We start from the raw sequence: 21747 nt of genomic DNA, 5'->3' as shown, positions 1-21747 counted from the left end.
AGTAGAACACTAAGAAAAACTTACATTCGTTGAAGATAAAAAGATTTTTTTATCGTTGCTGGACAAAATAACCACATGATTTTTATAAACTTTTAAAAAGTTTTAATTACATATCTCATGATTTTTATAAACTCTTTAATAAATATTTTATAATCTATACTGAATACGCTAAAATTTTTATGAAGTCTTTAAAAACTTATTAAACACACATAAATTTTTAAATTCTAAAAAGTCCATAAAATTCTTTTAAAACACTAATTAAATGCCCTTTTATAAGTTTGAGACTTCCTAACTAAGGATTGTTATGAAAAAGCAAATTTATTTAGCTAATTAAAATGCCACGTAAATATATAAAAATTTTGCTGATAAATATTAATGATAATATATAATATTTTTCTTCAAAATTGTCAACTAAGTGATGAAATAGGCAGTTTGCTTTCTACATATTTGAAAGTAATTAATTTCAATAATCAAATCTATCTTAGTAGGTAGGGCTTTTTAAGAATCACTCATATATATGACAATGATCACAAATGTTAATTCACTTTCAAATTTTGAATTCAATAGAATATTTTTCACTCAATCTAACACACACACACACACACACACACACACACACACACACACATGTATGTATATATATATATATATATATATCTCATCTCCATGGAGAATTTACATGTAAAAAATACCATTCATATTTAAGTTCCTTTTCTCTTGTTCACATTATATTCTTTTTCTTTTGTTTTTTTTTTTTTTTGGCAAGAACATTATATTCTTATTATTTATCGTTTTGGCTTCCAAAAGAAGAATGAAAAAAAGAGGGGGACAAAAAAAAAAAAAAAAAAAAAACCAGAATGATGAGTTTGATTTTAAATGAAAACTAGGAGCACATAAAATAATTAAATTTATTCAATTAAACAGAATTAATAAAACAATTGAACGTATGCATATGTTAATCAGACTTATGGAAATTCAGATATTCTATCAAAATGAAATCTGAAATTGCAAAAAGAACGAATCATGAAATGCTTATGTTTTACTAATAAGTGAAAAAATTAGGAAATTAATAATTAAGTAATGCTTGATTAACTGAAACCAAGTCCAATCAGTAGGAAGAGAAGGAAAAATAGTAGATAATTAATGGTAGATTAATTAATAGTAATAAATATTAGTGTTATTTAATAAATAGAAAGAAAAGATAAATAATAGGTATTAAAAAGAGGGTGGGGTTGGGGATGTCTTCGTCTCCCTTACTCGCGTCAGTACCACTAGCAACTGTCCCAGCTCACATGACCGACAGCGGTGGGACCCATCAACGAGTCAAAATGCCAAGGCCCATAACCAGAAGTCAATCGTTCTCCACACCACGACTCCACGTGGCCTACGGCCACTCATTTCCTAAGCAAGCAAATTTTGACACCACGGCCCACATTCTCTTCCACCTCTTCTCTCTCTCTCTCTCTCTCTCTGTTAACGCCCGCGTACATTTCCTGTCGTTTTCTGTTTCTCTTCTAAACAAACAAACAATCAACTGCTGAGCCACAAGAAATTTGCACCAAAAGCCCCTCATCATTCATCATATTCTTCCTTGTTCTTTCTTCGTCCTCATTCATTCTCTCTCTCTCTCTCTCTCTCTCTCTCTTCTTTTTCCTTTATTTTTTTATTTTTTTTTATTTCTCTCTCTGGCGGTGTCAAAACGGGTGAGGTAGAGGGCTAGAATTGCACGAGGACAGCTATAAAAGAGATGAAAGGAATTCGAAGCGGAAAAAAAGAAAGTCTCACCCAAACAAGCAAAAGAGAAAAAAAGGGGTGGTGGTTGTTTGGTTGCAAACCCTAAAAGAAAACAGAAATCTAGTGAGAGGGGGTTGAATCTGCAGAAAAATGGGTATGCGGTGGGTTGTCGGTGATAATGAGCGTGAAGTGAGTTTGGTAGGTTTTTTTTTTTTTTTTTTTTTTTTTTTTTTTTTTTTTTTTGGGTTTTTGGGTTGAAATCTGACAGAGTTTGAATGTTGGTTTCAGAATGTTGAAAACTGAAGATTGGGAATCCAGTCATTGCGAAGAATAGGTAAACAAAAAAGAAAAGGGGAGGGGGCAAGGGACGGACACCAAAGAGAGACTGACAGAAGAGAGTGAGCACTCGCTGCTGGGAATTGTATGAGATGGGCATACAATTAAGCAGTGAGTGCTCACTTCTCTTTTTGTCAGGTTCCATTTCTTTTTGACTGTGTTTCCTCACCTTCCTCCACTCTTTCTTACTTTTTCTTCCTCCACACCAAAATCCATCCCCACCCCCTTTGCGAATTTGCTTCTTCTTTATTCTTCTTCTCTCTTAATTTATTATTATTAGTCTTAGATGTTGTCAACTAGTTGTTCCCAGCTTCCTGATGTCTTTCTAAAATGAAAAAGAAAACCCTAAAATAAATAAATAAAGTTTAAGAATAAAAAAATTAATTATCTAAATCCATCGGGATAAATAAATTTAATAAATATTTTGACGTCACTGTTAATAAAATATTATTGTTCAGATTCCTAACCATTCACCAAAACACAGACCTTTCTAATTTTACCCTCAGACTCTGTTTTAACACTTTTAATCCGACCCATTTTCTCCACAGATTTGGCAAACTTAGCGAAAGAAATCATGAACTGAACCTTTAAGCAGTTGTTCGATAAAAGACCGTAAAAGTGTGTGTATCCCATTGGAAAACATCTCTTGGCTTGAGTAGATCGGTGCAGTAGCTGAGGTCAAACGTACACCACGGCTTCCTGTGTCCATCCAAACTTTTTTTGCACCTAAAGCATCAATTTAGTAACAGATAAAGAATGTTGTTTCTGTTTCTATAAACAGTATGAATCTGTAAAGCAATGGATAAAGTGTGGATTGAATTAGCTTTACCGGTCCTTTTAGGTTAGACCAAGTCCTTTTACATCATTATTAGCAAATGGAGCTGGTATGGCTCTGGTTTCTGATATTCTTGAGATTATTCCATCTCTAGTACCATTGACGTTAATCTCAAAATCGGAAACCCTAAAAAGTTAAATGCACTAGAAACCTAAATCAACTGGAAAATTTGGTGTGTTATATAACCAAAGCATTAATTTAACGAAACGCTAAATAAATTCAGACTCAAAACCAGAGACCCCATGAACCGAAACCCAGAAACCTTAAAAACCGTAAAGAAATATAAGACCTAAAAATCACCTTAAAAACCGTAAAGAAATATAAAAGACCTAAAAATCAAACTTAAACCCAGAAACCTTAAATACTGTAAACAAATATGAAAGACCTAAAAATCAAACTCCATTCAGAAACCCCATAAACACAAAGCCGGAAACCTTAAAAACTGTAGACAAATATCAAAAACTAAAAATCAAACTCAAACCCAGATCTGTCCAAAATAATAATAATAATAGGAAGGCATCCAGATCAGTTCAAAATAAAAATAAAAAAATAAAAAAACTCAAACCCAGAAACCCAGATCAGTACCAAAACAAAGAGGAAAAAACAACTCAAATCCATCAACCCCAGATAAATTCAGCGCGCTAGAAGCCCCTAAATCAAGTAATAATCGAAAATTTTGTGTAATATAAACGTATGAAGTAAAACCCCTAAATTAATTAAACCAAAAAATTAACCCTAAACAACAAAAAAATTAAATAAATAAAAACCCTAATTTCGTCCCAAAATGTCCTGTGCTTTCAAAACGAAGCCCGACAAAAAGCCCTAAAACAAACAAGAAGTTGGCATAAAAACCTCATTCAATGTCTAGCGAATTCGCAGAGTCCTCGTTGCTCAAGAACGTTGCTGGGTTTGCAAATTTGTTAAGAGGTTGCGTGTGGTTATATGACAATTGCTGTTTCCAAGCTGCTTTGGAAGGAAGAGTTGTTGACGCCAAATCAATGGGTAATACTCACGATTTAAGGAAAAAAAAAAAAAAAAAAAGAAAGGAAAAACCATCTCTCACTCACTTTGATGGAAAAACCATCTCTTACTCACTTTGATCTCTTTCTTTGACCTTTTAGAACCAAAATCCAACTGTTTTCTTTCTTCACTCATATGGAATCCATCAGAACCCTGACGCCGAAGGACAGGTTGAGGGTGGAGAAAACGAAAAAGCCTTGGGGGATTTCTGGAGGCTCAAAACTGACATATCCTCTCGAACAAGGAAGTATCACTGTGGGAGGGTTGGGGTTTGGCTTTGTTTTCAAGATTATGTTGTGGTGCGCAGAGGATAATGAGGATAGAGAAGGAAGTCAAGACAAGGTTCATTTTCATGGTGGTGGTGCTGGGTAGGAGAGAGATTGAGAGAGGAGAGGGAGGAAAGGGTTGCAGAGGTTGCGGTGTGGGAGAAAAAAATTCAAGTGCTCCCACTGTGGGTCCCACTGTGTATCAAATGCTCCTTTGAGGAGGCAACGAGCCGGGGTGGTCATAGTCCCTCGGGGATGGTTAGTCAACCATTAGTATCCTTTGCAAAACCAACCATCCATGTGGTGTTAATACACTGTAAATACCAACCAAGCAAGAATAATTCGATAGTAAAAAAGGTAAGCACAAGAGACAACAACACAATTAAATAAAATGTACTTATTTTATTGGATTTGGATAAAGAAAACAATATAAAAGTTTATAAGCTATTAAAGTTCTCACTTATATTGATATTTAACCTAACACATTGTCGACTAGCCACTTCGTTTAAAAGATTTATTTAGCTATTTTCATCCTGATAGAAATATATATCAAAATATATGAGAAATTATAAGTACTATTTTTTATAATGTAAAGTATAAATTCAAGCAAGTGATCATGGACTTGATTAATAACCTTGGATGAATTTAGTTTGGTGATTACAGTCAAAACGCAAAAGTCTCTCACATCCTCTCCCACTTAATATGTCGAAGTCTTCAACGACATGGCTGCTTTGAACTCTTCTATCATCTGCTTGTAGGGTGCTAAGTTGACCTTTTTCTCCTAGCTGGTCTTTTCATCTCCTAGTCCTTTCTACTTAATGAGGTACTTTCGTATTGGTTGTCAGTGAACATATCTTATTCTCTTAGCTAGGATCTCCTTTGCTTTCTTCACCATCTTTGGTAGCCTGACGTTGACGTCCGCTCTTGCTAGGTTGTTATGCATTAGATCTTCTTTGTCTGGATAGTACAGCTTAAGTTGCTAACATGAAATATTGGGAGCACTTCCATCCACTTTGGGGACACTACCTTATATGAGACTCTCATAATTTTGGAAATGATCGGCATTAGCCCTTCATATTTCCTCAACAATCTGGGGTCCTTGTCCCATAACCAGCGAAACTGCTCTCGTGTTAACTTCTCTATCACCATGTCTCCTATGTTGAATTCTAAAAGTCTCTTGATACGAACCTAGTCCGGATCATAATTAAGTTCAGGCTCTAATGATCACCTTAACGTCTAATCAACTTATGATTAGAAGCCTTGGTATATGATGAATACGCCATAATAGATGATGGATGTCCTATTAATAAGTCAAACTAAAACACTCACTCAGTAATGGTGTTTTAGGTGTTCAAAAAGAACTAATAGAATTCTTTCTCACAAATAAATTTCTGAATAATATGTAAACTAATTTCTCATTGAAAATAAACCTTTAAATAGGTTTTGAATGAATAAAATAAAATCCTAAAAGTCTAGGGTAAAATCGACCAAACAAGAGGAAACTATGCTTGGCCGAATTTCACCTTTCTTTCCTAAAGTAATTTGTATTAATTAATTTTTTTTATTTTGAATTAGAAATTAATTAATTTACAATTAAAATAATAAAATATCAACTTTCCTAAATTAATTTATCCAGCAAACAATTAAATAAAAACTAAAATATAAGATAGTTTTCTAAAAACAAAAAGTCAAACTCAAATTAGGAAACTAGTTGACTAATTTGATAACTAAGCTAACTTTGATCAATTTTCAGCTTGTAAAGACTCAAAATCAGATCCAATGTGTCATGTAGGATGCCAAATATGATTAATTATGAATCCTATATGTTGACCTTGATTGGAATAAAGAGAAAATGCTCAATCACCAAAATACAGCAAAGCTAGCAGCTAATACAGCAAATTCGGCCAAAAATCTCTTCTATGCGCAAATGGTAGCTTTGGTTGCTTTTGCATCTGCCTTGACTTGATTTCACGATCTCTTAGTGATATCAATTAAGTTCAATAAGGGTTGAACCCATTCCTTACTACCCGGAATCCTTAAATGCACTACAACAGTTATTTGAGTCTATATCGGCCTCCACCACTTGGATACTTAAAACATGTTTTGAATCTTTGGGTATTGACAAGTCCTTTTGAGAGTTGATAATTCCTTGTATGAAGCCAGACAGGTTGTCCTTATATCTACCAAAGAGAATAAGAAATTATGCTTAGCTGAATTTCACCTTCGTTTCCTAAACTAAATTTATTCTTTTATTTTGAATTAGTAATTAATTAATTTACAATTAAAATAATAAAATATCAACTTTTCTAAATTAATTTTCCAACAAACAATTAAATAAAAACTAAAATATAAGATAATTTCTCAAACAAAAAGTCAAATTCAAATTAGAAAATTAGTTGATTAGTTTGATGACTAAACTAATTTTGACTAATTTTTAGCTTGTAAAAGCTCGCAATCAGATCCAATATTTCATATAGGATGCCAAATAGGATTAATTATAAATCCCATATGTTGACTTTGATTGGAACAAAGAGAAAATGCTTAATCACCAAAATACAGTAAAGCCAGTGGCTAATAGAGCAAATTCGGTCAAAAATCTCTTTCATGCGCAAATGGTAGCTTTGGTTCTTTTTTCTTCTGCCTTGACTTGATTCCATGATCGTTTAGTGATATCAATTGAATTCAAGAAGTGTTGAACCTATTCCTTACTACTCAGAGTCCTTAAATGTACTAAAACAGCTATACGGGTCCATATCGACCTCCACCATTTGGATGTTTAAAATAGCCTTTGAATTTTCGAGTATTGACAAGCCCTTTCAAGAATTGATAAATCCTTGTATGAAGCCAGCCGGGTTGTCCTTAAATCTCTTGACTTGAGCTATAGTGATTGGCCCTTAAATCAAAATCATCATTGTAGCAAATGAAGATAAGTTAGCAACATTAAATATAGCACTAATATTATACTCACCCGGTAAGTCAAGCTTGTAGGCTTTTCATTAATCCGCTCTAAAACTTGAAAAGTTCCATCTCCACATGATATAAGCTGCGATTTTCTTTGCTTGGGAAACCTCCCATTTCTTAAATGTAATCATACCCAATATCTAGGTTCAAAGACAACTTTAATCCAATCTTGGTTAGCATTCATTGCATATTAGTTGGTCTTTCTCTCGATATTTGCCGTTGTCTTTTTATGAATCTATTTTACAAAATCAGCTTTTCGCTTTCCATCTAGATTAGCATGTTCATTTAAGGGTGAATGTGTTAAATCTAATGGAGTCGAAGGATTAAAACCATAAACAATTTCAAATAGTATATATTTAGTAGCTGGATGCAAAGATCTATTATAAACAAATTCAACATGTGGCAAACATTCCTCCCATGTTCTTAAATTCTAATAATTAAAGCCCTTAACAATGCAGACAAAGTCCTATTTGCTACTTAGGTTTGTGGGTGACAAGTAGTTGAAAATAAAAATTTCGTTGCTAACTTAGCCCATAAAGTTTTCCAAAAATAAATTAAGAATTTAGCATCCCTATCCGAAACAATAGTTCTAGGCAAACCTGATACAAATCTAGGACGACCTGCTCCTAAACCCATATTATATTAGTCCGGATCACGATTAAGTTCAAGTTCTAATAAATTGACCTCAATCCCTAATCAACCTGTAATTAGAAACCTTGGTATAATGTGGATGCCACAATAGGTGATAGATTTTCTGTTGATAAGTCAAACTAAAGCACTCACTCACTAATGATGTTTTAGGTGTTCAAAAGAATAAAGAAAAAATTCAATCTCACAAAATAAATTTTGAATATTATTAATGGTATGTTCTTTCTTAAAAATAAGCCCTTAAATAGGCTAGGAAAAAATAAAATAAAACCCTAATTATCTAGGTAAAACCGGCCACCAAATAATAGAAAACCTAGCTTGGCCGAAATTCACCTCCTTTCCTAATCTAATTTGTATTAATTAATTTATGTATTTTGAATTTGGAATTAATTAATTTACAATGAAAATATAAAATAATAACTTTCCTAAGTTGATTTGTCTAGAAAATAAATAAATAGAAACCAAATAAAAGACTAATTTCCTAAAACAAAAAGTCAAAATCAAATTAGGAAACTAGTTGACTAGTTTGACTATTAAGGTATCTTTAACCAATCTCCAGCTTGTGTAGGCTCCAAATCAGCTTTCATATGCCATGTAGGATGCCAAATATGATTAATAATGATTCCCACACGTTGCTCCTTGATTGGAATAAGTCAAGCAAGAAGAAAAGTTAAAGTTAGCAGCTAAACAACACATTTTCTGCCAAATTGAGATGTTGTCTGTACAAGTCATTTTTAGATGCTTTTGATTCTGTCTTGGTTAGATTCCATATCCTCTTAATGATATTCATTGAGTTAATAAAGTTTTGGAACCATTCATTGCTGTCCGGAGTCCAAATTTACACGAAAACAGTTACTGGGTCTGTATCGGCTTCCATCACTCGGATGCTTAGAACAGGCTTTGTATTTTCAGGTATGGACAACTAAACAATAACTACTCTCTGTATAAATGCTCCCAGATTGTCCTTAAATCTTTTGGCTTGAGCTCTAGTGATTGGTCTAGTCTTCATTCGTATTGGGTCGGCACCCCAACGGGTTGTCGGTTGTGCGGGTTCGGACAGATTCGCATAATTCCCCTCTGATGCGAATCCACCCGAGACTGTTCGACCGACAACTCGCTGGGGTGCTGACCCAATACAAATGAAGGTGGGACCGATCACTAGGGCCCAAGCTAAGAAGTTCAAGGACAATCTTGCTGTCTTCATACAAGGAATAAGTCATAGTCAAGAGGGGTTGGCCACGTCTAAAGAACCAAGGCATGTTTTACTCATACAAGCAATAGAAGCCAAAATATGGTCGGGTGACATTTTTGGTGATAATAAGGAGGCCGGGTTGTATGAATTGGAACCCCATCCTTATGGGTTCAATTCATATGGAGGATGAGTCATAGAAACCAGCCAAAGCAGCTTCAAAGCCGACCAACAAGGTGGTTTGCGCACAAGGAGAAGGAAAGGCCGGATTTGCTGTATTCCTTGCTGGCTTTACTGTATTTTACTGTATTAGCCTTTTCTCATATTTCCAAGCAAGGGCAACGTGAGGAACTTCACAATAAGCTTATTTGGCATCCTACAAAGCATATTGAAGCTGATTTGGAGCTCAATTTGGTCAAAGATTGGTCAAAGTCAATTTAGTCAAAAAGATAGTATTATAGTTTCCTAATTTTATTCTACTTTTTGTTTTAGGAAACTACCATTACTTTTTAGTTTTTATTTATTTATTTTCTGGACAAATAAGTTTAGGAAAGTTATTATTTTATTATTTTCATTGTAAATTAATTAATTCCTAATTCAAAATAAAGGAATTAATTAATCCAAATTAGTTTAGGAAAAAGGAAAGTTTCGGCCAAGGTAGACTTCTTCATTGTGTGGCCGGTTTTTCCTAGGGTTTTTAGGGTTTATTTTGTTTCTTTCAAAGCCTATTTAAAGGCTTATTTTTTTCAATAATAGGACAACTTTTAAACTTTGATTTGATTAAGAAAATACATGTGAGATTAATTATTTCTTTGTTATTTGAGAACAACTAAAACACCATTAGAGAATTGGTTGTTTTAGCTTGACTTATCAATAGGTTTTCCATCTCCTATTGTGGCGTCTACATTATACCAAGGTTTCTAACCACAGGTTGGTTAGGGGTTGAGGTCCATTCCATTAGAACTTGAACTTAATTAAAGATCCGGGCTAATATAATACGGGTTTAGGAGCAGGTCGTCCTAGGTTCGTATCATTTGGTATCAGAGCTAAATTTTGTTCAGGTTTGATCTATCTTTATTTGCTTTATTTGTTTTTGTGTTATTCTGCAATTTTAGCATTAGGTTAAGGTTGCATCCATCCCATACATGTTCTGCATCTTTATAAAAAAAAAAAAAAAAAATTCATTCCTAGTTGAATTAGGTTTCCTAGTTTTATCGTATTTTTGTTTCCTAATTTGTTGGTTGTCTTTTATCATTGTTCTTGATAATTTTGGTTTTTGTTGATTTTCCTTTGCTGTTTTAGTCTTAAATATTTGCATTCATATATTCAAAAAAAAAAAAAAAGGAAGTTTGCGGCAACATTTAAAAAAAAAAAAAAAATGCACATTTTGTTTATTTGGAGGTCATGGGTTTGGTGTTTGTTTTGGAGTTGGAATTTCAGTTTTGGTAATTATTCTTGCTACTACAGTTGTTTGTGTTTTGTGAGTGAAAAGAAAAAAAAAAAAAAAAAGAGAAAAAAAAAAGAAAGAAGAGATAAAGCCGAATAAAAAAAAAAGTTCAGTTTGTTCGAGTTTGATTTGTTTGCTGAAAATTTGTTGGAGCTGCTGGTTTTTGATTATTTATTCAATATTTGAGTTGCTGGGAAATTATTTTTTTTGCTGCTGGATATTTGGATTTTGGGTGTTTAAATTATTTGGATTAAAATTAGTTAAAGGAATTGATACAAAACTTGAATTACAAAGAACAACAACCAACAACTTTTCTATAATTTTGTTCTCTTTGATTCTTGTTCATATTTGAATTTATTTTTCCAGAATTTTATTCTTGAACTCAAAATATACTACCATCTAGTCCAGTTCTTCAAAATTCCAAAGTTTTCTCATTAATTTGCTTTATTTTGTCTAGAAAAACCGAAAATAGGTATTTTCATTCCGTTCGGTATTTGTTCATTTTTGCTTACTGTTTTGTTGATAAGTTTAATTAAAACATACTAGTGATCTAATTGCTGTTTTATGGGTGTTTTAATTAGAACTTTGAGATAATTCATTGAGTGGAAAAAGGCAAGAGTGTTGAGCTTAAAAGAGGGTTAAAAGCCGAAACAAGTGTGCAAACACGAGTGTCGAGTCCTTATTTGAGTGAAACACGTAAGAGAGTGAAATTGGTAAGGTCCTATTTTATTTTTATTGCATTATTATACTAACATGACAGAATCAAGAATGAGGAGAGGGAAGCCACCCTTGAGGATCAATGAGGAGGAGTCCGTAGCATTCCATGGCGATGTCCGAGCTACCGGGAGTGGAGACCAAGTGGACATGAGAGCTGTTTTGGAGTCAATACAGCAGGTTAGTGCTCAAGTTGAGCATGTGAATCAAAGGATGGGAAGGCTAGAAGTTTCCCAAGGAATTCCGAACACAAGAAATAGGCAAGAATTCCATGGAGGACGAGGCCGAGGACGAGGAGGTCGCGAGAGACCGAGGGAGGAATTTGATGAGGAGCCATTCGGTGGAGACTTTGAGGAAGGTATGGATGAAAATTTTGCTGTCCAAGATAGAGCTGGCCATGGAAGATATAGGAGGGAAGAAACAGATAACAATCTTAGCAATATCAAGATCAACATCCCACCATTCATGGGAAAAAGTGACCCCGAAGCATATTTGGAGTGGGAAGAAAAGATGGAGATGATATTTGACCGCCATAATTATTCAGAGGCTAAGAAGGTGAAATTGGCAGCAATGGAGTTTGGCCATTATGCACTCCAATGGTGGACTAATGAGAAAAACACCCGAAGGAGAGTTGGTGATGACTTGATTACTACATGGCGACAAATGAAAGGAGCCATGCGGAAGCGATTCGTACCATCACACTATCATAGGTTGCTGCATCAAAGACTTCAATCTTTATCTCAAGGACATGGGTCCGTGGAGGATTATTACAAGGAGATGGAGATGCTTATGAAGAGATTGAACTTGAATGAAGATAGGGAAGCAACCATGGCAAGGTTTCTTGGTGGTTTGAATCGTGAAATAGCCAATCAACTAGAATTGCAACAATATGTGGAATTGGAGGAGATGTTGCATGTGGCTATTAAATTAGAGCATCAATTCAAGAGGAGGGGTGTAAGATCATGGTTTGGAGGTGTTTCCAACAGTGGAAGGTCCAATTCAAGTGGCTGGAGGAACAATTCCATCTATGAAAGCAAGCGAAAGCCGAAAGTCAAAGAAGAAAGTTCAAACTGGCCAAGGAAGGAGACTAGAACCAAATCTGTCCAAGTACCAAAGAATGAGGTAAAATTAGATCCTAAACCTTCTAGAACTCATGATGTTGTGTGTTTTAAGTGCCAAGGAGGAGGACACATTGCTAGCCAATGCCCGAATAGAAGAATCATGGTGTTAAAGGGCAATGACGACCTAGAAGCGAAAAGTGAAGAAAGTGAGGATGAAGCCAAGCAAAAGGAGGAGGATTTAGAGGATGAACCCGAAACCTTGCAAGCATCCAATGCTGAATTAAACTTGCTTTCTAGGAGAGTACTTGCTGCATACAAAGATGAGGATGAAATTCAAAGAGAGAACATCTTCCACACCCGATGTGAAATTCAAGGTAAGATTTGTGGTATGATTATTGATAGTGGAAGTTGTACAAATGTAATTAGTAACATTGTAGTTGATAAATTAGGCTTAATAACTATTAAACATCCAGAACCTTATAGATTACAATGGCTTAATGATAGTGGTGAAATAAAAGTGAATAAACAAGCCAAAGTAAAATTTAATATAGGTAGATATGAGGATGTAGTTTTATGTGATATTGTACCCATGATTGCTGGACATATACTATTAGGTAGACCATGGCAATTTGATAAAGATGCTACTCATTTTGGTCGAGAAAATAGTATTGTTTTCAGGTTTAAAGGGAAGAAGGTCAAGCTGGAACCATTATCTCCTAAAGAGGTTTACAAAGACCAATTACAAATGCAACAACGGAGAGAAGCCGAAAAGCTCAAGGAAAAAGCAAGTATTGTACCAACGGCTTCACCATCCTCTCAAGAAGGTAAGAATGAGGTTGCTGATCAAGGTAAGGTTTTTAAGACTCATATTGAGTGGAAAGATCAAAGAAAAACCGAAAGAGAGGGGAAAGAAAGTGGCAAACCCGAGAGCTTGGAGAAGGAAGGGAAATCCGAAGGTTTGCGCCAATCCAAGGGGGAAAAAGAAAAAGAAAGAAAAGAAAGGTCAAGTAGCAACTTTTATTTGAGTTTAGGGGATATTAATAAGGTTATTGAGTGTAAGAAACCTTTACTGGTCATGATTTATAAAGAAAATTATTTTAATGATCAAACTAACTTTGAAGAACTTGAATTGCCAAGTTCAATGATTTCTCTTTTGAAGGAATTTGGAGATGTCTTCCCAAATGAAATTCCAAGTGGACTACCATCCAATCAAAAGGGAAAAGGTGAGCTTGCTATCCAAGGTAAGTCTTCTAATACTCAGGTTGTGTGGAAAGATTTTAATAAAACCAAGAGTGAAAAATTTGGTGCAAAAGCCGAGAGTGAGGAAGGTGAGATGGCATTGAGTGAGAAAGGAAAAGGAAGACAAGAAAGGAAGAATATAAATTTTTATCTTAGCTTTGGTGATGTTAATAAAGTAATTATGAATAAGAAATCATTGCTGACCATGAATTTTAAAGATACTTATTTAAAGATGTCTTTATTGCATAGAACTTTATCTGCATTGTTGAGAGCTTTACTTAGTGGCAATTTGAAAATTTGGGAAATATTGTTTGTTAATTTTAAAAAGTGTAATTTTTACCATAATGAGCATGTATTTCTAGATTTTGTTGTAATAGTATTTGACCCAGGAGAATTGGGTTGGTTGCACTTACGAAAGGAAATGTTTCCTAAACAAAGAAAGTCAAAGCTCATGCTGCTTATGGATGGACTTTTTCAAGTTTTGGAACCGAATAACAAGAATGCCTACAAGCTTGATTTACCGGGTGAGTATAACATGAGTGCTGCATTTAATGTTGCTGATTTATCTCCTTTTGCTGCAGGTGATGACTTCGATTTGAGGAAAAATACTTTTCAAGAGGAGGGGAATGATGCGAATCCACCCGAGACTGTTCGACCGACAACCCGCTGGGGTGCTGACCCAATACAAATGAAGGTGGGACCGATCACTAGGGCCCAAGCCAAGAAGTTCATGGACAATCTTGCTGTCTTCATACAAGGAATAAGTCATAGTCAAGAGGGGTTGGCCACATCTAAAGAACCAAGGCCTGTTTTACTCATACAAGCAATAAAAGCCAAAATAGGGTCGGGTGACGTTTTTGGTGATAATAAGGAGGCCGGGTTGTATGAATTGGAACCCCATCCTTATGGGTTCAATTCATATGGAGGATGAGTCATAGAAACCAGCCAAAGCAGCTTCAAAGCCGACCAACAAGGTGGTTTGCGCACAAGGAGAAGGAAAGGCCGGATTTGCTGTATTCCTTGCTGGCTTTACTGTATTTTACTGTATTAGCCTTTTCTCATATTTCCAAGCAAGGGCAACGTGAGGAACTTCACAATAAGCTTATTTGGCATCCTACAAAGCATATTGAAGCTGATTTGGAGCTCAATTTGGTCAAAGATTGGTCAAAGTCAATTTAGTCAAAAAGCTAGTATTATAGTTTCCTAATTTTATTCTACTTTTTGTTTTAGGAAACTACCATTACTTTTTAGTTTTTATTTATTTATTTTCTGGACAAATAAGTTTAGGAAAGTTATTATTTTATTATTTTCATTGTAAATTAATTAATTCCTAATTCAAAATGAAGGAATTAATTAATCCAAATTAGTTTAGGAAAAAGGAAAGTTTCGGCCAAGGTAGACTTCTTCATTGTGTGGCCGGTTTTTCCTAGGGTTTTTAGGGTTTATTTTGTTTCTTTCAAAGCCTATTTAAAGGCTTATTTTTTTCAATAATAGGACAACTTTTAAACTTTGATTTGATTAAGAAAATACATGTGAGATTAATTATCTCTTTGTTCTTTGAGAACACCTAAAATACCATTAGAGAATTGGTTGTTTTAGCTTGACTTATCAATAGGTTTTCCATCCCCTATTGTGGCGTCTACATTATACCAAGGTTTCTAACCACAGGTTGGTTAGGGGTTGAGGTCCATTCCATTAGAACTTGAACTTAATTAAAGATCCGGGCTAATATAATACGGGTTTAGGAGCAGGTCGTCGTAGGTTCGTATCACCCTCCCCTTCAAAATGATTTGCCCTCACATCAAAATCATCACCTGCAGCAAAAGAAGATAAATAAGCAACATTAAATGTGGCCTATTAAATCAAGTTTGTAGGCATTCTCTTTAATCTGCTCCAAAACTTGAAAAGCCCCATCCACATGCGGCATAAGCTTTGACTTTCTTTGTTTTGGAAAACTCTCCTTTTGTAAGTGAAACCAAACCAAATCTCTAGGGTCAAACACTATCACAATAAAATCTAGAAATACATGTTCATTATGACAAAATTACACTTTTTAAAGTTAGCAAATAATCTCTTTCAAATTTTTAAATTTCCATAAATTAAAGCTTTTAACAATGTAGATAAAGTTTTATACAACAAAAACATCTTTAAATAAGCATTTTTATAATTTATTACCAGCAATGGTTTCTTACTTAAGATGGCTTTATTAACATCTCCAAGACTAAAATAAAATTTTTTATTTTTCCTTTCTCACTCATAGATCCAAAGATTTTTGCATCACTCTTAGTTTTTGCTGGTTCTTCTTCCCTATCGGGTTTCTCTACCTTCCTCACCACATTTTCAGTTTTCTTATGGGTTTTCCACTCAATTTGAGTATTAGAATGCTTACCTTGAACAACAAATTTGGACTTACCTTCTAGGATGGATGATGAAGCTGTAGGTGCCATACTAGCTTTCTCCTTGAGTTTTTTGACCTCTCTCCTTTGTTGTATTTGCAATTGGTTTCTCTATACTTCCTTGGGAGTCAATGGTTCCAGCTTGACATTTTTACCTATAAATATAAAAATAATACAATTCTCTTGACCATAATGAGTAGCATCTTTATCAAATTGCCATGGTCTACCTAATAGAATATGTCCGGCATGCATAGGTACAACATAATACAAAACAACATCCACATATTTGTCTATGCTAAATTTTACTTTGACTTGTTTATTCACTTTCATCTCACCACTATCATTAAGCCATTGTAATCTATATGGTTCTGGTTGTTTAATAATTGTTAAGCCTAATTTATCAACCATAATGTTACTAATTACATTTATACAACTTCCACTATCAATACTTATACTACAAATCTTATCTTGGATTTCATATCAGGTGTGGAAGATATTTTCTCTTTGAACTTGATCCTCATCCTTGTAAACAGCCAGTACTCTCCTAGAAATCAAATTTAATTCGGCATTGGAGGCATGCAAGGTTTCGGCTTCTTCCTCCAAGTCTTCCTCTCTTTGCTTGGTTTGATCTCCACTTTCCTCACTTTCTGATTTTAGCTCACCATTACCTTTTAACATTATGATTCTTCTATTCAGACATTGGCTAGCAATGTGTCCTTATCCTTTGCACTTAAAACAAACAATTTCTCTAGATCTTGAAGGTTTAGGATCAGATTTTACTTTGTTCTTTGGTGCTTGGACAGATTTGGCTTTTACATCATTCCTTGGCCGACTAGAGCTCTCCTCATCTAGATTCGGTTTTTCTCTTTCTCCATGCACTTGGATTTGATCTTCTGCTGTTGGAAACACCTCCAAACCGTGAGCCTACACTCCTCTTCTCAAATTGATGCTCAAGTTTGATAGCCACATGCAACATCTCCTCTAATTCCACATATTGTTGCAATTTTAGTTGATTGGCTATCTCACGATTCAAACCACCAAGGAACCTTGCCATGATTACTTTTTTTTTATCTTCATTCATGCTTAATCTCATCATAAATGATACGAATCTAGAGCGACTTGCCTCTAAACCCGTAACAAAGATTAATTTGGACCGTCTAATTATAAATTATCAATGGAAGACCTCGACCCTTAACCTATATTTGAGGTAAAAGCCTTGGTATGGTGAAGATGCCACAATAGGATGCAGAATAGCCTATTGATAAGTCAACTTTGAACTCCACAAGCAAAGCTTGAAAAGTTCGATGTAGTTCTTAGAGAAGCAAGAGAATCACTCCCACTTTGATCAAAATTGTAATTTGATTTTTATTTATGACTTATATGCCCTTAAATGGGCAAAATAAATTACAAAAATTTCCTAAATTTGCTAACAATAAAGGTGGCCAAAATTTAGGTTTAGGATACCTAATTTAGTTAGGTTTAGGAAACCTAATGTGGCTTCTAATTTTCTAATTTGAATGACCTTTAATTTTTTGACCAATTCAACCCTAATAAAATTAGGAAAGTAAATTACAAAACCTAATAAAACTAAATTAGGAAAGTAAATAGGCAACATGCCAAAATCCAATCAAGACATAAATAAAAAATGTAATGTTTCCTAATTATAAAATTCGGCCAAGCTTAGTTGAATGCTATGTAGACGCATATCACCTTCTATATGGCAAAAGTGCCAAGTCACCATATGATGCCATGTCACCATCCATGTCATCAAAACGTGCCACATCACCATATGTTGGATTCCATGCGTTAGGCTATTTTCATGTGGGCATCAACCGTTCCAATCATATGGACCAATTTTGGTTCATCTTCAGTAATGAAGTTGCTTCCTTGGGATGTGAACACCTCCTGAATTAAACCATTTAGTGCTTCTTTAAACCTTTTTGCACTTGCTTGGTTATTGGTCCCGTAGAAATTTGAAGTGGCTTTGGACTCTATCTTGGGGTGCTCCTGATCATGTCTTCATCATTCCCCTATTCTTGAAAAGGATTTTTCCTCAAATTGTCATTGCATAAAAAGGAGATAAATCAGCGACATTAAAGATGGCACTTACATTATACTCACTTGGGAGATCTAATTTGTAAGCATTGTCATTAAGTATCTCCAATATTTGGAATGGACCATCTCCACGTGCCATGAGTTTAGACTTTCATTGTGCCGGAAATCTTTCCTTTCTCAAATGCAATCAAATCCAATCTCTAGGCTCAAACACAACTTGTTGGCGCCCTTTGTTTGCTTGCCTCATATATTGTTTGGTTCTCCTATCAATATTAGATTTGGCTTTCTCATGTAGTTGCCTAACAAAATGAACTTTCTTTTTCCCGTCTAAATTAGCACGCTCACTCAAAGGTAGAGGTGTTAAATCCAATGGAGTTAAAGGATTAAAACCATATACAATTTCAAAAAGTAAAAGTTTAGTGGCTGAATGTACAGATCTATTGTAAGCAAATTCAATATGAGGTAAACATTCTTCCCAAGTTTTGATATTCTTAATTATTAATGCACGCAACAAAGTAGACAAAGTTCTATTTACTATCTCTGTTTGTCCATCAGTTTATGGATGACAAGCAGTAGAAAACAACAATTTAGTACCCAACTTAGCCCATAATGTTTTCCAAAAGTAACTCAAGAATTTTGCATTCTATCATACACAATTATTCTAAGCATTTAATACAACCTAACAATTTCTTTAAAGAACAAATCAGCAATATGAGATGCATCATCGGCTTCATGACATGCAGTAAAATGTACCATTTTAGAAAACCTATCCACAACCACAAAAATTGAATCCCTACCTTTTCTTGTTCTAGGCAATCCTAAAACAAAGTTCATAAAAATGTCTATCCAAGGATGGTTAGGTATAGGAAGTGGCATAAACAACCCATGTGGTTGCAGCTATGATTTAGATTACTTACATTTAATGCATATATCACAAAATCTTTGTATATCTCTTTTCATATGTGGCCAATAAAAATGTTCTTGTAGAACAACTAAGGTTTTAGCTATTCCAAAGTACCTCATTAAACCCCAACCATAAGATTCTCTAATAAGTAAATCACGCAAAGAACAACTTGGCACACAAAGTTTATTTTCCCTAAACAAGAATCCCTCAAATCTATAAAACTTCCCCTTAGCATGCTTTTCACAAAGTTTGTAAATTTCATCAAAGTCATGATCTAAAACATATAATTATTTACTTTGTTCAAAATCAAGTAATTTAGCATCCAAAGTAGAAAGTAATACATACCTGCGGGATAATGCATCAGCTACAATATTTTCTTTACCTTGCTTGTAACGAATAACATAGGGAAACATTTCAAAGAATTCCATCCATTTGCCATGACGGCTATTGAGCTTTCCTTGTCCCTTTATGTGTTTCAAGGACTCATGATCTATGTGAATCACAAACTTTTTAGGTCATAAGTAGTGCTACCATGTCTTCAATGCTCTAACTAATGCATATAGCTTTTTGTCATAAGTTGGATAGTTTACGGCGGCCCCCTTAGCTTTTCACAAAAATAAGCAATTGGTTTTCCCTCCTGCATCAAAACAGCACCTATTCCTGATGCATCACATTCAATCTCAAAAGTTTTGGAAAAGTTAGGCAACACCAATAAAGGAGCATTTGTTACTTTTTCTTTTAATAAATTAAAAGACCTTTCTTGAGCTTCTCCCAACTGAAAACTTACATTCTTCTTAATAATCCTTGTCAAAGATGCACCAATAGTACTAAATTTTTTGACAAACCTTCGATAGAAACTAGCCAAACCATGGAAGCTTCTAACTTGGGTGATGCTAGTTGGCGTGGACCACTATTGGATGGCTTTCACCTTCTCTTGATCAACTTTGATACCTGCAGCACTAATCACAAAGCCTAGAAACACAAGCTTAGGTCTACAAAAGTCACACTTTTTAAGATTGGCATAAAATCTTTCTTTTCTAAGAACATCTAATACTAACCTAAGATGCCCTACATGCTTTTCTAAACTCCTACTATATACAAGGATATCATCAAAGTATGCAACCATAAACTTTCCAATGTAAGCACGCAAAACATGATTTATAAGTCTCATAAAAGTACTAGGGGTATAGTTAACCCAAATGGCATAACCAACCTGATGTGATTCCGCCCGAGTCCGCTCCACCAATAACCCGCTGGGGTGCTGACTCGACACGGATGAAGACTAGGCCAATCACAAGAGCTCAAATTAAGAGATTTAAGGGCAACCTGGGAGTATTTATACAGAGGGTAATCAATCTCAACAGAGCTTGTCCATACTTGAAGATACAAAGCCTATTCGAAGCATCCAAGTGGTGGAAGCTGATACGAACCCGGGTGACAGTTTTGGTACATTTTTGGAGTCCGGGAAGTATGAAATGGTTCCAATGCTTTATGGGTTCAATACATATTCCTAATAGGTCATGGAATCAAGTTAAAGCAGCCTCAAATGCAATCAAAAAGGGCTTGTACGGACAGCATCAAGAATTTGGCCGAATTTGCTGTATTACTTGCTGGCTTTACTGTATTTTACTGTATTAGCCTTTTCTTATTTTTCCAAGCATGGGCAACGTGTGGGACTTCATATTCAGCTTATTTGGCATCCTAAAAAGCATCTAGAAGCTGATTTGAAGCTCAAAGAGGTCAAAGATTGGTCAAAGTCAAATTAGTCAAAAAGCTAGTATTATAGTTTCCTAATTTTATTCTACTTTTTGTTTTAGGAAACTACCATTACTTTTTAGTTTTTATTTATTTATTTTCTGGACAAATAATTTTAGGAAAGTTATTATTTTATTATTTTCATTGTAAATTAATTAATTCCTAATTCAAAATAAAGGAATTAATTAATCAATTTTAGTTTAGGAAACTTAGTTTAGGACATATTAGGATTCGGTCAAGTTTCCTAATTCCTATAGGAGTCTGGTTTTGAATTAATTTTTTAGGGTTTGTTTTGTTTCTTTCAAGCCTATTTAAAGGCTTATTTTTCAAAAATAATACAACTTTGATTTGATTAAGAAAATATTTGTGAGATTAATTATCTCCTTGTTCTTTGAGAACACCTAAAACACCATTAGAGAATTGGTTGTTTTAGCTTGACTTATCAATAGGTTTTCCATCCCCTATTGTGGCGTCTACATTATACCAAGGATTCTAACCACAGGTTGGTTAGGGGTTGAGGTCCAATCCATTAGAACTTGAACTTAATTAAGATCCGGGCTAATATAATACGGGTTTAGGAGCAGGTCGTCCTAGGTTCGTATCATTTGGTATCAGAGCTAAATTTTGTTCAGGTTTGATCTATCTTTATTTGCTTTATTTGTTTTTGTGTTATTCTGCAATTTTAGCATTAGGTTAAGGTTGCATCCATCCTATACACGTTCAGCATCTTAGAAAAAAAAAAAAAAATTCATTCCTAGTTGAATTAGGATTTCCTAGTTTTATCGTATTTTTGTTTCCTAGTTTGTTGGTTGTCTTTTACCATTGTTCTTGTTAATTTGGTTTTTGTTGATTTTTCTTTGCTGTTTTAGTCTTAAATATTTGTATTCATATATTCAAAAAAAAAAAAAAAAAAAGAAAACAAGAAAAAAAAAAAAAGAAGTTTGCGGCAACATTTAAAAAAAAAAAAAAAACTGCACATTTTGTTTATTTGGAGGTCACGGGTTTGGTGTTTGTTTTGGAGTTGGAATTGCAATTTTGGTAATTATTCTTGCTACTGCAGTTGTTTATGTTCTGTGAGTGAAAAAAAAAAAAAAGAAGAAAAAAAAATATTTCGGTTTGTTGGAGTTTGATTTGTTTGCTGAAAATTTGTTGGAGCTGCTGGTTTTTTTAGTATTTATTCAATATTT

The 21747-nt window shown here is 34.3% G+C and overlaps 2 long non-coding RNA genes across 2 annotated transcripts; one reads left to right on the top strand and one right to left on the bottom strand.

Annotated features, from left to right (window-relative positions):
* Positions 1-1133: 1133 nt before the first annotated feature.
* On the bottom strand, positions 1134-3031 carry LOC107426843 (uncharacterized). The gene is made up of 2 exons (XR_007238849.2): positions 2900-3031; positions 1134-2796 (listed from the first exon to the last, which is right to left on the bottom strand). It is a non-coding gene; the product is annotated as an uncharacterized LOC107426843 (long non-coding RNA).
* Positions 1794-4163, top strand: LOC125420617 (uncharacterized). Its single transcript, XR_007238852.2, has 3 exons — positions 1794-1932; positions 2023-3907; positions 4027-4163. It is a non-coding gene; the product is annotated as an uncharacterized LOC125420617 (long non-coding RNA).
* The last annotated feature ends 17584 nt before the right edge of the window (positions 4164-21747 follow it).

This window comes from Ziziphus jujuba, chromosome 1 (assembly GCF_031755915.1).
Source record: "Ziziphus jujuba cultivar Dongzao chromosome 1, ASM3175591v1".
NCBI classification, from domain to species: domain Eukaryota; kingdom Viridiplantae; phylum Streptophyta; class Magnoliopsida; order Rosales; family Rhamnaceae; genus Ziziphus; species Ziziphus jujuba.
The sequence above is the reverse complement of the archived record's forward strand: the minus strand, read 5'-3'. Positions and strand labels throughout refer to the sequence as shown.